Source organism: Sphaeramia orbicularis, chromosome 20 (assembly GCF_902148855.1).
Source record: "Sphaeramia orbicularis chromosome 20, fSphaOr1.1, whole genome shotgun sequence".
Lineage (NCBI taxonomy): Eukaryota > Metazoa > Chordata > Actinopteri > Kurtiformes > Apogonidae > Sphaeramia > Sphaeramia orbicularis.
This window is the reverse complement of record NC_043976.1, coordinates 21,749,003-21,765,296: the sequence shown is the minus strand read 5'-3', so window position 1 is coordinate 21,765,296 and position 16,294 is coordinate 21,749,003.

Genomic DNA, 16,294 nt, shown 5'->3' with positions numbered 1-16,294 from the left:
ATATATATATATATATATATATATATATATATATATATATATATATATATATATATATATATATACAGGGTGGGGAAGCAAAATTTACAATGAACATTTAGTTGTTTTTTCTCAGCAGGTACTACGTCAATTGCTTTGAAACCAAACATATATTGATGTCATAATCATACCTAACACTATTATCCATACCTTTTCAGAAACTTTTGCCCATATGAGTAATCAGGAAAGCAAACATCAAGGAGTGGATCATTTGCTGAATGCACTCGTCACACTAAAGGAGATTTCAAAAATAGCTGGAGTGTCCATAAAGACTGTTTATAATGGAAAGAAGAGAATGACTATGAGGAAAAGTATTACGAGAAAGTCTGGAAGATACTATTAAAGAAGAATGGGAGAAGTTGTCACCCGAATATTTGAGAAACACTTGCGCAAGTTTCAGGAAGCGTGTGAAGGCAGTTATTGAGAAAGAAGGAGGACACATAGAATAAAAACATTTTCTATTATGTAAATTTTCTTGTGGCAAATAAATTCTCATGACTTCCAATAAACTAACTGGTCATACACTGTCTTTCAATCCCTGCCTCAAAATATTGTAAATTTTGCTTCCCCACCCTGTATATATATATTTTTACAATCAACTATCTGCATCTCTTGTGTGCTTTCAAAGACTCCCTATATAAAATGTATATGCATAGGCTGGAGGGCTGTGTTGTATATCTTAGTCATTGTTAAGCTTCCTCCTCATGGTCCAAATGCTTTCATTCCACTTTTGTTCAAACATGTGGATTCAAGATTTACACCTCCAGTGCTCTGAATGCCAAGGACGAAGCTCACTAGTAAAATTTCAAACAATAAATCAGATGCCATAATTTGCGCGTGCATGCCACCGTCTTTGACAGAGCTTACGTGTTTGTGCTTCTTAAATCAAAAGGCTTTCTAGTAGCTAATGCGATTTTCCCTGCATTTGTGTGTTGGCTGTAGCTCTACGTGACTCCCTCAGATAGTGGAATCACTGTAAATTCCCGAGGGTGTTTTTGGACGACTGTTGTTCTTAAGAGGCTCTAAATAAAATACAGCCCCCAGAGCTGTGCTTATGCCATGCCTGACTATGTACTGATATAATAAGTGATGCAATGCTTGCAAACTAAGTGGACTTGTAAACTAAGTGGACTTGCCACTCAAAATGATGAGGATGGTGCCATACATCTCATGAAAGTTTAATGTAGAACCTCCTTTAAGGCATGTTTGGTGTGGTGTTATGCATACTGTTATTCCAAGTGAAAAATGTGTATACTGCAAAAACAGCCTAGGGAGGCATTGGCATTAAAGGTGTGCTTAAATTCCCCAGATTTTCCATCTGGAAGGAGGTGATAGTTTCACCCCTGTGTGTTTGTCAGCAAGACCTAGTGCTGAGAAGGTTTTAAAAATACAGATGGGTGACAAATGAAAGGAAAAAAAAAAACAACATAAAGTGTCTTAGTGAGGTGCAGGGCAACAATGTACTGCCAGAACAGCTTCACTGCACTTTGGCATTGATTCTACAAGTCTGTGAACTCCAGAGCAGGGATAGAACAGCAGTCTTCCAAAATATATTCCTTCATTTGATGTTTTGAAGAATGTGAAAGGCAGTATTGTTTATCATACCATCCGTTTAGATGTGATTGAGTTATGGACTTAAGCTTTAATTCATATTTACAATGATCAGGGTTTGTCCAATTACTTTTGAACCTCTGAAAATGGAGGAAATTATGTTAAAATGGTTGTAATTGCTAATCAGTTAATGCAATATTCTTGTTAAACCCATTGAATTAAAGCTGAAAGTTCACACTTCAATCACATCTTCATTTCATTTTGTATTTTGCAACCAATGCTGTAGTTCATAGGTTCAATACTCCTCAAAATCAACATTTTCATTTGCCTAAATGTGTCACATCTAGAGCTCAGTTTTGTATTAGGTGTAGAGGATGTAAATTGTGGAGCCAATTTTCACATGTTCTTGGACATAGCACATTAGAGATATCCATTAAGAAATATTTAGGGAAATCAATTATTATATTGCACTGAGATATATATATATATATATATATATATGAATTCTGAATGTGTATGGACTATGAAAGTCTCCTAACTTTTATAATGTGTATGTATTTATAAGGTGGAGGCTATAAAATAAGCCATTTTAGCCTTTCTGCCACTCCCTGCACCTTTGCTGTTTTATTGCGTCTTTGATCAATGTTATGTATGTACAAAATAAATCAATAAATCAGTTCATTCCTTGACTTCAAATCCATTGCAGCTACAAAATTTATATCACTTCCAAAATACTTATGGATCTGACTGTGGGTTGTTCAGATGTAAATTATGTAATAATGGTGCAATATGTAATAATGTAAAAAAAAAAATTCACCTCATTATGTAATAACGCCACATTTTGTAATAAACTTTGCTGCATTTTATAATAACTTATAGGTATTGTGCCGGTAAGTTTCTTGTCAGTAATAATTGATTAATGCAGCTTTTGTCTCTAACTTGCAAACACATTCTCCATTATAATGAATACAGTTACATTTGATTTAGGTTTGACAAATGAAACATCCTACTAGTTTTTTTTTTAAATGAATTCTAATTAAGCTGGAACATTTACTGTTGTTTTGCAGGTATGATGGTGTTTCCAATCAAGGCATCAATTTTGATGGTGTACTACGTAATACACCAAATTATTATATTTCCCTTAAAAAAAAGTGCTACATCCGCATTTAATAATAACTGTTGCAATATGTAATAAGTTATTACAAAATGCAGCAAAATTTATTAGAAATGCATTCAAGAATTTCATTACAAAATGCGGCATGTTATTATAAAATGCACAGTTATTACATAATGCGGCGTCACAACCACTAAAGTCATAATATATGACTCGCGTTATTTTCATCCTAATTAAACCATTCAGTGAGTTTATTGCCCTATGACCGATGGAGACACTCATCATGGTCGAAACCAATTGAAATGTGTCGCAACAGGATTAAAATGAATGAATGAATGAATTTATTTTTGGTTTGTACATTAATCATTGCACTTAGTACAATAATTATAATAACATAAAAACCAAAAAAGGAAAGCGCTACAATCAAAAGCTTTTTTTTTGCCTATCCTTGTCACTTGATACCTTGCTTACATTAAATTAAATGTGTACAGCATCGAGCATTCACACCAAAAAAAAAAAAAAAAATCAACAAAAACATATCTACCTTCTCAATTCAATATTCCTAAAGAATTTTAAACTTAAGGCATTCAGACGCTAAAATTCCCCTCACAGCACCCCAGACCAACCGGATCCCCTCATTGCTTGGATCAAGTATTCAACCCTACTCCATTCTTTGGTATACATCACACACATACTGACTCACAGGTGGAGAATATGGTGAAGGATGAATCATGTGGCCATAACACGTTTTTTCCACATCTCCACAGACCAGTAGCGATGGGTTCTACACCAGTGAACTCTCAAATGTACATTCATCTTTGTAGTGAGGGGTTTATGCACTGCGCCCTTACTATAATATTCCTGTGTAGTTGATGAAGGATCGTTCTTGCGAATGTAGTCTGATCACGTCCTGCGCTGACTTTCTCAATCACCTGTGGAAGAGTTTCCATTCTGTTTTTTTCCGTACGTTTCGCAATAATGTCTGTGCATCATATTCAAAAAAACAATTTCCAGCCCTATTTACTGATGTCTTCTCCACAGATCTAACTGCAGATGCCACTTTAGTCTCTGTTTCTAATAAAATACAAGCCAGTTGTAGCATTTTTCTTCGTGAAGCAGCTGACATCTGTGTCCCAACAATGAACCCACACTTACTCAGTTAGAGCTTTTCCTTTTCCCCATCTCGATCCATAATCATCATTTTTATACATGCCACAGTACATGATTGGATGTTAAGTGCATAATTGTACCATGTGATGCACCTGTGGAAAACCATCTGCATTCCTTGTTTTTCCACTCATTTTTCTGTGTTTTTCCTTTAATTTACCACCTGCCTGCGTTTTAGCTCGGTGGACAGTCTATCCTTATGAACCAGTTCATAAAATCATATTATTTCCGCTTTTTTTTTTCATTTGCCTTCCAACACTTATGCTTTATTTATGTGCTGATGAATGGCATTTAGGTCCTGTAACAAATGACAAATAAATCTAATCAACTACGAGACTCAGCAGGTTGGAAAATTGCTACTTGTGCCCTCTAGTTTCCTCGATTAGTTTCCTATTTCATTATTTTGGTCCATCAGCTCAATAAATGCTGACAGCATTCTGGTTGAGATGATTTTATCTCCATTATATCAGTATTGAATTTTTCCCACATTGCAATATTGTCTAAGGGAATTTCGATAAACTGTGCATCTATATTACATCTTCACAACTGTCTTTTGGTGCATCATACTTTAAACCATTAAAAGACGCTTAAAATTGCTCCCCTAAATTATTCCCTTATGAATTCTGATCAAATGTAATGAGGGAATTCAATATAAGCTACTTTCACATAATATAAAGATAGACAGAGAAAGAATAGCGGCTAAGTGAAACTGATAGCAGGACACAGAAGAATGTGGTGTTATATATAGCCCATATCAGCAGAAAACTAAGACTGAAGAACCTTGAAAGAGATACTGTGTATGTATTGCTGAGGTGGCACAGGTCGCATGAGGTACCCTACAGTGCTGCTGGAACAACTGAAACGGACTTGGGGCACACACAGAAAGAAATGCACTGTTGGCAAAAGCCTTGTGACGTTGATGAATGTTGTCCTCCGTCTGTTAGGTAATATTCTCTGATGAGATGCAGTGTGTGCTTCAGCCCACAAGGTTGTGAGAACAGAAAGTGATGACGTGAGGGTGTGAGAGCCAGTAGAGCAAGGCCACGGGAAGAGGATGGAGAAGGCACAAGAGCAATAATAGAAACACTTTATGTCTATTACTGGAGCATCAGAGATCAGACAAAGACAGACCTACTGAGGGTTTTTTTTTTTTAGTCATTGAGGATTTCCTATTACAAGATAATACATTATTTTTAATTCACAAATTAACCCATAAAGACCCAGTGCTACTTTTATTTCAGCTCCCAACTGAAATTTTGGCTGAATCCCAATTCACCCATTGGCCCTCCCCTTTACTCCTACCCCTCCATTTTGCGCTTACATGTGAAGGGGTAGTGTTGTCCTGATTCTCAGTTAGACAGAGGGGAAGGGCTAAGGCGGAGGTTCTGTACAGCCCGCGAAACAGATATTTCAGGACCACACTACAAACAAAGGGGTAGGAGAAATGTCCCAGAATTCTTGGTTTCAAATATTTTTATTTTGAGGCTTCATCACAGTTACGGATATGAAATCCCCCGATTGGCACACCATGCTTCATTTTTTATATCAACACAACACAACAAACACACATTCAGAAATAAACGGCATTAATAGAGTGAGAAAAGAAGAAGAAGAGAAGGAAAAGGAAAACAAAACAACAAAACAAAACAAAAATTAAAAAAAAATTTATATATCATCCACCCGCCCAACCCTACTACCCCTCCCCATCCCCAGAGCCATTAAGATAAGTTGGTGTAGTGCTACGCTATGGGCTACTGCTTATGTGGTGGATCTTAACTATTTGGCCCTTCCATATATGATATCACTGGTGAAATGTCCCATAATTCTGTTCAAATCATCAGCAAGATGGAGGTAAACACAGCCAAAAATTGCAGCAGTGTGATGAAAGAAACACACAAATGTACGGATTTTCTATGTAAACAACTTCATCATTTGATCGACTGTTTAATGCCATTTCAATGTGTTATAGATCGCATTTCTGCAGTTTATAGTTGGTAGCCGTAAAAAGATGACTAAAGCCCATGGAACAGGGAGGGTTACAGCTGCTGAAGGCATGGTGAATACTTTCAGAAACAAAGTTGTCGCATCTGTTTATAGTGGCATCGATGACTGCTGATGATGTAACAGGTCGCGAAGGGTTGTCCCATTTCATAGGGGAATGTTTCAGCCCCTACCCCTCGCAGCTCCATTTCAAGGGGTAGTGCCAAGTACAAGGGCCAAAGGGTAGGGGTAAGGGGTCGGGCTAAGGGGTGAATTGGGATTGGGCGTTTCTCTATATCTAACCTTTCTTAAGTGATTATCACCATTTCTTTATAATATTATCCTCTGTATTATGTATTTGATCAGTATAAATCATGTATTTTCCTATATTTAATTTACTGATCATAAAGATGTTCAGAAAAGCTCAGATTAAGGTTGAGGGTTATTGCATCAAAAACAAGGAAAACTGAAGAAAAAGTGACTTTTTCTGCAAAGATAACAATAAATGAACATAAAATAAGTGTCTCCATCCACTGTCTTTGATCCAACTCCATGGGTTTTACTGGTGAATCAATGTTGTAGAGGATGATGGTTTTGGTCGGTGATGGATGTTTGAATCTTTAAAGGTTCAATGTGTGATATTTAGCATCCTCTAACAGTGAAGCTGCAGATTATAGAATAAATAAAATGAATGAACACACACCATGATTACAAGTGGCTGCAAAAACATCCGCCAGTGTTTGGTCTCTCTTCTGTCTTGTGGAGATAATAACAATAAAACATAAAAAAGTCTGATTTGAGGTGAGCTATTGTAATAATATGGACTGTGTTTACTTGTTATTTGGGATATGTTGTTTACAAAGAAAATCTGGATACTAATATTTCTGTATATATGATATATAATCCAGGAGGCAGAGGTATTTCTGACATGACTATAGAAAACAAGGCCATTTTGACAAACAGACTTAGGACTATTGAACATCATTGCATTGTTGGTTAGTCTTAGGCCATGTCCACATGAAACCGCATCTTTTCCTATCCAATCTTTTTCTTCGTCGTTTTCAAAAAAGTGCTCCGTAAACACAGAATTGTTTCAGGAAATATCTGCATCCACACGAAACCACTGAAAACGACTGAAAATGATGTAGTACAAATGCCAGGCCTGTATGTAGCGTTGTAATGTTCTCACCAAAATCGGAGAAGAAGACGTAGCACATGCGGGTCTGATCCAATATTTCCTCCTGGTTGCCCCTCTCCGTGGTAGATCCAAGAACTAATGTAGTGAATATTGTTAGCTATGGTTGTTTGTTACTCATTGTAATGAAAGATTAGCCGAAGATTTTGATTCAATATTTCCAATAAGCTCAATAGCTGTTGTAGCACAGGCACTACTCTGTAGTCTGCCATTGTTGTTGTTGTTGTGAAGTGGAGTCTTGCTTCCAGAGTGAAAGGTTAGAGAGATGGGGCTATGACGTCGTTGTTTAAGAAAAGTTGTGGTTTGGGCGACGTACAGATGAAGACGTGAAACTGGCGTTTTCAAATTTATTCACTCTGGGACCCAGTTTCAAAAAGTTGTGGTTTCAGGGACTGAAAATGCTAGTTTCGTGTGGACGAAAGGCCTATCTGATACAAAACTTTTGCAGATACAACTGAAGCCATCCTCGTACGGACAGGGCCTTAATGGGATTCATCTATTGCCAGCAGTAGGAGATGAAATCAACAGGTAAACATGTCCTCCAATTGTTACTCTGTCACTGTTACACGTAGGACAAGGAGATGGATGAAGATACGCAGCTGTGACTGATGGTACAGGGTTGTCACGATGGAGCTCAGCGACTGGTTTTACTGTTAATCCACATATTGATGTTTCTGTCATGTTTTCAACCATGACCTGAGTTGTGGCACTGCTCATGTTAGTTAACTTCAAGTGGTCAGCTCTCCGATGCTTTTTCCATCTAATCTGCCATACAGATTGAAGTTTTTCATTACTGAAAAACAAAATTCGGTATCTCTGGTGCTCCAGAAGTGAAATGCTTTCAGTGCTGACATGTTTGTATTTGATTTAACATCAGGTAGCACCTTCCCAGTAATCCCCAAAGGTCAGAAACTGGGATGTGTACATGTAACAATATTCTGTACTCCATCTAGAATATCAGGATATCACAAATACTGGGATAAAGTCTTATCCTGGATATCGAAATAAGGATATGTTTACATTTGCAAACATATGGACAAGGGTACTTAAAAAACCCCCACAATAACCAGGATGCTGATATGTCATGGTGGTGGTTGGTGACCTGTACCATATACAATCATGGAAAAAATGATTAGACCAAAATTGTTTTCTTCCATTTCTTGGTCATTTTAATGCCTGGTACAATAAAGGTACATTTGTTTGGATGAATATAATGATATCAACAAAAATAGCTCCTAACAGTTTAATTTCAGAGCTGATATCTAGCCATTTCCCCTGGTTTTCTTGATAATAATCAAAATCACTTCAGTTCTTCCATCAATAGCTCTGGCATTGTACTGACAAAAACAATGCTTTTAAGCATTCCATGTTTTCTTTTCTGTCTGTTTTAGTCACATGATACACACAGGAGTTAGTATTTGATTACATAACCATTGTTTTGGATGACTTTTGATGGCTAATAACTTTTTTCCGCGATTGTATATAGAAAGGTATACAGTAGACACGTGACAAATAAAACAGAATTATCATTTTTGTGTGATCAAAAACATATTTATGAATTTCATCCTGTTTGTTCAGTTAGATTCTCAGAAATGTCACTCAATCTTACACACTAGAGATTTATACCTTTATGCTGGTATATTGTTTTTATAGTGAGTTTTCTTGTTGATATTAATAAGTAGAATAACATAATGATGGTAGAAAATGATTAGAACATATATAATGGTCAATGGTCAGTTAGTGCGTTAGTCTGGGATATGAGAAAACATATATTGTCTGTGAATGACTAAATTACCTGGAAAGGAAAGCAGTTTTCTTGAAAACAGATCTGCTTCTTTGAATGTTCATCATAACCAATGAGTGACTTTAAGCGTGTTATTATTATGCATGGCCCTCAAATCACTCAAAAATCACTAAAATACAATAGATTATCTGCCAAATGTTCCCAGATGTTAAAATGCAGAGAATTTTTGCATGTCAGAGAAAAGCGTCAGGTTACGGCCTTTAATCTTTAGAGATTATCCTCTGGTATAAGATAATATGAATAAGCATAATGCCACTTGATAGATTTAGAGAATCTGCCTCATTGTAGAGGATAAACTGCAAGTACTTATACTGTACATAAATGCTTTCTGCCAGATACTGTAGAAAAGGCTGAGAGTCATGAGGTGCTTCAGTGCCTTCTTGTGGCCATTTTACATTTAAGTCCCTGAGTTTCTGCTCACTAATGTATCACTGAGTACATAGCCAGGAGGCACTTAAAATTAAAGACTTTAAGAACTATGTAAGACACTGTAAGATTATTTTTTGCCAAACAGGCAGATCCAGTTTTTTTTTTTTTTTTTTTTTTCCCCTCTGGAATACTCATAATTCACAGTGATTAGAGATAGAGCGTCTTATCTCCATGCAGGGTCTCCCACAGCTTGGTGAGCTATAGGGGATGTTTACAGGATGACAAGTTGTGCAAACGTGAAAAATGAACCCTGTACTATTTCCTGCAATCACTATTAAGTTGTTTCTATTTGTGATATTTTTCTTTTTTTTTTTTTTTAATATGAGCACAAGACAAAATTATCCCTCCAGTGCTAGACAAGGAGCACCATTCATCTTACTAATACCAGAGGTGAGTGATCATCAGGTGTGGAGACTCCTGTGAAAAAGTTGGGACCTAATCACATCAATCATAATCACGTCTGCAAATGGAGATCTCTCATCGCACAGTGCACATGGTAAGAGAGATGAACAAAAGCTCTCACCTCAACTGCTACTAACCGCACTCATTAGTCAGAAACGCTGGTCATTATTTAACATAGCGCCTCAGGGATGGTTGCTACGGGGAAAAAAACATTCATCAATCCTGTGCAGACCTGACACATTCAATCATGCGGTGGATGAATGACTAAAGGGACTTGCATTTGATTAAGACGGCAGGAGCAAGGTGCACCATACTTGACCTTTCACATCCATCCTACTTTGGTAGAGTGTGTGTTAGGAATGAATTAACCTGTGCAACACACAAGATATTTACTATACAGTGCGGTTTGCTGATCGAGCTCCACCACGTGTTGAACTTTATTTAGCATCATATCAAACATTGCATTCATGTACATTTGTCTGTAAAATAAAAGCAGAGGTAAATATTTTCATGTAGTAGTCAGTACTGGCCAATGAGGTCAGGAAAGCTTAGTCAGGGGTCATTGCCATAGTAACAGCAGAGGTGAATTTCATCAATTTAATATGCTCCATAAAACTAGCTCCTGGCAGCGACATAAAACAAAAAGACAGATGCAGAGAGAATCAGTAAAAGCAAACCCATAGAGTACCAAAGCAAATAAACAGTTTATGAGCGCACTAGAAATATTTTATTGTACATACACTTTGGAAAATAGTTAGATTAATACTGGCAGCCTGTGTACAGTACTCAAGTTGGATCACAATATTGTGACTCAGCATCATTTGGATGATTTGGCAGGTTTCCGAGGATATACCCAGGTATCAGAATGGCAGACTGCCCAGTGTATCTATCTTAATTTTCTTAGTGACAGGTGCGTGCATGTGGAAATGTTATCCCGGCCACAGTGACTGCGATCATCTTTAACGGGTGTCACACACAGGTGGCCTTGCAACACAGATATGATTAAAAGTAAGCCATACCTTAGAAATTTGGCTTGATTTAACCCTTTATCGGACAAGTGACTATTTTTGGTAATTTCCACATACATTACAAGACAGTGACAGCAACAGTTACAGTGACGACAGCGAGTCAACAATCTCAGGTCCAGTGTGGTCTACAGGGTCTGTAAGGTCCACCTCTGCATGAACAGTGAGTGTACCTAGTTTGATTAAAATAATAATAAAGGATTAGATTGATATAGCGCTTTTCTGTGAACCCATTCTCAAAGTGCACACAGTGGATCCATTATTCATTCACTCTCACATTCAAACTCTGGTGGTGGTAAACTGCATTTGTAGCCACAGCTGCCCTGAGGTAGACTAACGGAAGCGTGGCTGCCAGTCCGCACCTACAGCCCCTCTGATCACCACCGAACATTCATACACCAGTGTGAGTAGCAGCACTGGAGGCAATGAGGGTGAGGTGTCTTGCCCAAGTACACAACAGCACATGACTGGGGCAGAGCGGGATTCAAACCACTCTCCGGTTGTTGGACGACCCGCTCTACCATCTGAACCATGGCCACCCGCCCCCCAAAGGTACCATGCTTTGTTAGGTACCATGAAGTAATGGTACTAATGTAAGGAATGATGTTCAAAGGGATAATGTGGATGTGGACAGGTGTCTGGATCACCAGTTAAACGGTGGTCCTGAAGGGCAAACCACATCAACAAATCGTAAAGCACACAAGAAAAAGAAAAGCACACAAGAAAAAAAACACACACAAAAAAGACAATCATGCAAACAAAAGAAGGTCCTACTGGAAAAGATAGGTACCTGCCGTGACCAGGATCTGGATGCTGATTGGATTGTCTTTCTGACAGGAAGAGGGACAGTGCTTCTGTCCAATCAGCATCCAGATCCTGGTCACAGCAGGTACCTACCTTTCCTAGTAGGACCTTTCTCTTATTTGCCTGATTTTCTTTTTATTGTGTTTTTTTTTTTCTTGTTTGCGTGATTTTCTTTTTCTTGTGTGCTGTGCAATTTGTTGTTGTGGTGGGCCCTGGGGTGCCGATAAGGGGGAGGTAAACATGACAACTTCGTGGGGCCCATAGAGCAGAGGAGGGGGTCCAACGGATACAGGCTAGAAGTCGTGAAAATGTCCTGTAAGATCTGCTGTATGAGAGGCATAGAAGTCAGGAATTGGATGTTGAAAGCATGTCATATTTCAGTTTCATTTTCACGCAAGTGCAAGTGACATTATGTGTGGACCCCTGCGCCGACAGATTGCCAAGCTACTGAATTTTATGAAAGAATCCACAACGTTTACCTTTCATGGGGCCCACAATTGGTAGTGGCACCCCTGTGTTTGCAGTTCAGGACCACTGTAGCACTTATGTTGTTGTAATGCTCTAAAAGTGATGTTCTTTTCACCTTACATGTGTTTTTCTTGTATTTTTACATGTACTTCTTGTATTTTTTTTTTTTTGCCATTTACAAATAAGAAACCAAATATGGTAACTTCACTAACCTTGATTTTCTACATGACACTAAAAAAATGTGAAAAATTTCACAAAAGTACTCCATTCTTGTTATGTCCTCCAATAACACATTAAGGTCTATGAGTGCCCTAGAAAGAGTTAATGTTTGTGTAACCGGTGACACCAACTTCAGCGTCCCTGTGGGTAAATGTGTTTTTTTGGGAGGGGTTTAAAACTTATAGTATGTGATTTGAAGACTGAAAAAAGACAAATGTAAAAGATAAACAAGATACAGAACACAGACTCGGTCAGTGTGTGGGCAGCAGAGCTACAGTAATCACACAACTGAGTGTCTGAAACAGCACTTCTGGTTGCACCAATGAGATTCCCCAGCAATACTAGCGTAAAGATCAACAGCGGTGACCTCTTCTGACCTCACATCGTCTCTGTTTAATTTTTCATTTCAGCTAGAGCTCGAAGCTGCCAATGGAGACACTGAGTGTGGCAATTCACAGTAACAAGCCAGACGCAAGTGATGAGTAAAGCTCTCCGGGGGTTCTTCCTCTGTCGAAACTCTCAACAGCACAGTATATGTAACAAAACTAATCCATTATTCATACTCTTGTGCAGGGTTTAAACATGTTAAGAGTTGACAAATACTACAACTTACACTTCAGATACATTAACATAGGGTTTCCCATCAAAACACACAGAGGTATACGTTTGGTGTTCCCATTACATCCCACATGAAAACACACTTTGTCAGTTCACACATAATGAGGAAGGCTTTCTTTGTGTCTAACAATTGCACACTCTTGCTCTCTGTCTACCCCTTTTAATAGTGGTTCAGATCAATGGAGCTTGCCTCGGGCATAGACCTTTGCACTAAAACCAATTGTTCCAAGAACTAGCAGAGCTGTGGTTTCTGTGAAGCCTGCCTGATTTTGGTGTCCTAGAAAGTCTGCAGCATTTGCTTTTGTTCAGAGGAAAACAGGTTCATTTTACTTAATGTCACAGTCTTGTCACAGACATATGATCTCCACAATAATCCACCAAATAGTCAGATAGCCCCGGACCTCTCTTTGAACTCCTCAGAGCTCGGTGCGCAGATAAACAGACATCCCATCATGAACCGACATTTAACTGCAGCGGGATCAGTGAGCATTTTGGACTGTACCTGCCAACAGAACATCTGCCTGGAGATCAGACAGACACAGGATGTTACTGTGGGGGTAATACAAACCACTCAAGTGTGAAAAATTGTTGAAAGTGCTGCTACAGTGTACTAGATAATGTGCTGACTCATGCCACCTCTCTCTCTGGCGTACACACGGAGTAACTTGTGCAAAAGGGTGGGAGGAAGATAACAGTGACTAATTCGTTAATAAATGGCATGAGATTTAACTATTTCATCCCAGTAGAGGTGATCTGGGATGAAAGTGGCATGAGATCATACCTGGGGTGTGGGATCATACTGGAATATTCCCTTAGTTGTGCTGTATATCAGAGCAGCCCACTGCCACACAACACTGTCCTGCAGAAATGGTGCACTCATACAGCTCCGGATGAGTGGCAGCTTTGATATAAATGGATTTCTCCACACCCGTCTGATCGTGATGCACCGTTTAATAGGAAGAATAAACCATGGATCTTACTGGGCATCATGAGCCTATTATAATACTGCCAACCCTCTCAGCTTTTCCCACTATCTAGTCCCCATTCTCTACAGGTTTGAAAAGAGCTGAAGAAGTAGTTACTGCAAGAAGGCAAACGGGGAGAGGAGTGAGACTACTTGTCTGTGAGGGGGGTACACTTCCAAAGATGTAAATGCTTGGGCCATATGTTATTTTGCAGCGTCAACACATTTTGCTCGATCATGCACATCTGCTGAGAGATTTTTGGCTTCGGTGTTTTATGCTGCTGTTCTAGATGACTTTCGGATCATTACAAGCATAATTAACTTATTTGGCCTCTTCTACTTATTCAACAGGGTAATAAATACAGAATGTTAAAGGTTAAGAACTGTTAAGGCTTTGCGCTTATCAGTGTGCGGCACCACTACGATCACCTCTGAGTCTTATGGGAAATGCAAATGAAGTTATAATATTCTTTTAAGACAGAGGTGTCAGCTCATAAGGTCGCTGTGAATGAAAAAAAAAAAAAAAGATTAGATGTTAATTGCATGCTTGCATGTGCACACACAATCAAGCTCTCCCTGGGTGGATTTCATTAGTTGACTATTTTCCTCCAATAAGAGGACTAAATAAGGCTGTGTCATTGGCTTCCAAGGCTGAATAGTTTGCGGACCCAGCTGGTCACTCACTAGGGAGAGAATTAAAGGCTAAAAATGGAAGCAATTTTCTTCTAAGATTAGCCTGAGAGGAAACTAAGAAAGATGAGTCTAATGAAGCTTTATGTCACTAAATTTACCCTTGCAGTGGTTTGCTGATTCTTTCTTAATCATTATTTTGAGTTAAACTGTGTTAAACAAAAAAAAAACAAAACAGTGGAATTACGCTGTAAGAAATGAAGCAGCAAACATATGAACAATAAAACAGCATACTCCATCTACAGCATTGGAATCAACAAAAAAGTTTTATATTTTACAAACAAAAACAAACCATTTTTTGAAGTTTTTCTGCAAAGTGTTTTTCTCCCCTCTGGATTCTCCCATTGTTTACAAAAGGGAGCCACCTACTGGTGAATACCATGCATTAAACTATATAAATCATTTTAGATTTGCAGACATCTTCAGCTTAATGTTTGCCATTCTAGTTCTATTTTTCATAGAAAATGAAGCATTAAGTCAATACTTTCTGTGTGTAGCAAGGACAGTTCATTCAGTCAAGGCTCTATGATCTTTGCCCTAAAAATCCATATCCCTTGTTTAGCCATTAAATTGACTCAAAGGTTCGCATAACTGGTTTTATGCTCTTATGAGTCCATTACCAGCCCACAATACCCTTGGCTCCTGGTTTTTCCAATAAAATGAAAATGAAGGATTGGCAGTTTTCAGAAGCTGATGTGACAGTGAGCAACAGTATGAAGGTCATCATAATGGAAATGTGTTGTAACACACTTCTAACCTCAAAGTCATACATGGTGTCCAAGTAATGGCATATAGCTTGTAATTTGTCAGTGTGTAAAGTATCTAAGTCTATAATCTGATGTACACCTTTATGTCTCTCATCCCCGTGTTTGGCCATGCTACAGCCCTGACACATCTCAGATGAGGGCCGGTACTGGATGCAGTTGGAGAGCACAAGGCCTGTACAGATGTTAAAAATATGACAATACACAGACTTATGATTCACATTGTGTCTCTCTAACCATCATAGCTTTTTTTTTTGTCACCATTCAGTTGTGAAGCTTGTGACAAAAAAACAATTCATCACACATGCTGCTGCCTCTCTTCTCCCCTCTGGCTCATTTCCCCAAATCATTTTGGATAAAGTGCCAATGTAGTTGGTGATGTGTTTGGAAAAATAAGCATCTTTTCAAGGTGATGATGACCCTGAGTGAAAAAAGGAAGGGAAGCCTCTGAAATCCTATTACCTAGAGGGCTGCCTTATTGTATTGCTATCAGCAGTGCTGGCCTATCAGCAGCATGGCAACAGTTCCCAACAATTGCTCCCATCGCTGTCGTCAGACTTGCCCGGGGTGTGGACATTAAACTCAATTTTCATCTTAAAGTGATTGCATAATGGCTGACGAAGCAACTGAGGCAAACTGCCATCATAAGAGGGAGAAAAACTTTGTGTAAAGCCCACATGAGCAACAAGCTGTAATTGCTTTTATATATTGAATATTTAGATCTATAGTAAATAAGGGAAAGGTGTAGTAAAGAAAAGATTATGCATTTTCCCAAAATATACAGTAGTTGTGATGTGGCGGAGAATAATGTAAAAATGGAAATGTATTTAATTTTAAACATTTAATGGTCAGTTAAAGATTCATTCCGATATGTATTGATGTACTATAAATATTCACCATTTGAGGACAGAATAATATATATAAAAAATGCCCATTTACAATATATTACAATCCATTTACATACACATTCACAAATCAATGGGGCAACTGGGTGATTAATCATTCAATTCAGTACATTCTATTGTCTCACAAGACTTATCTTTAGACATACTGAAAAATGA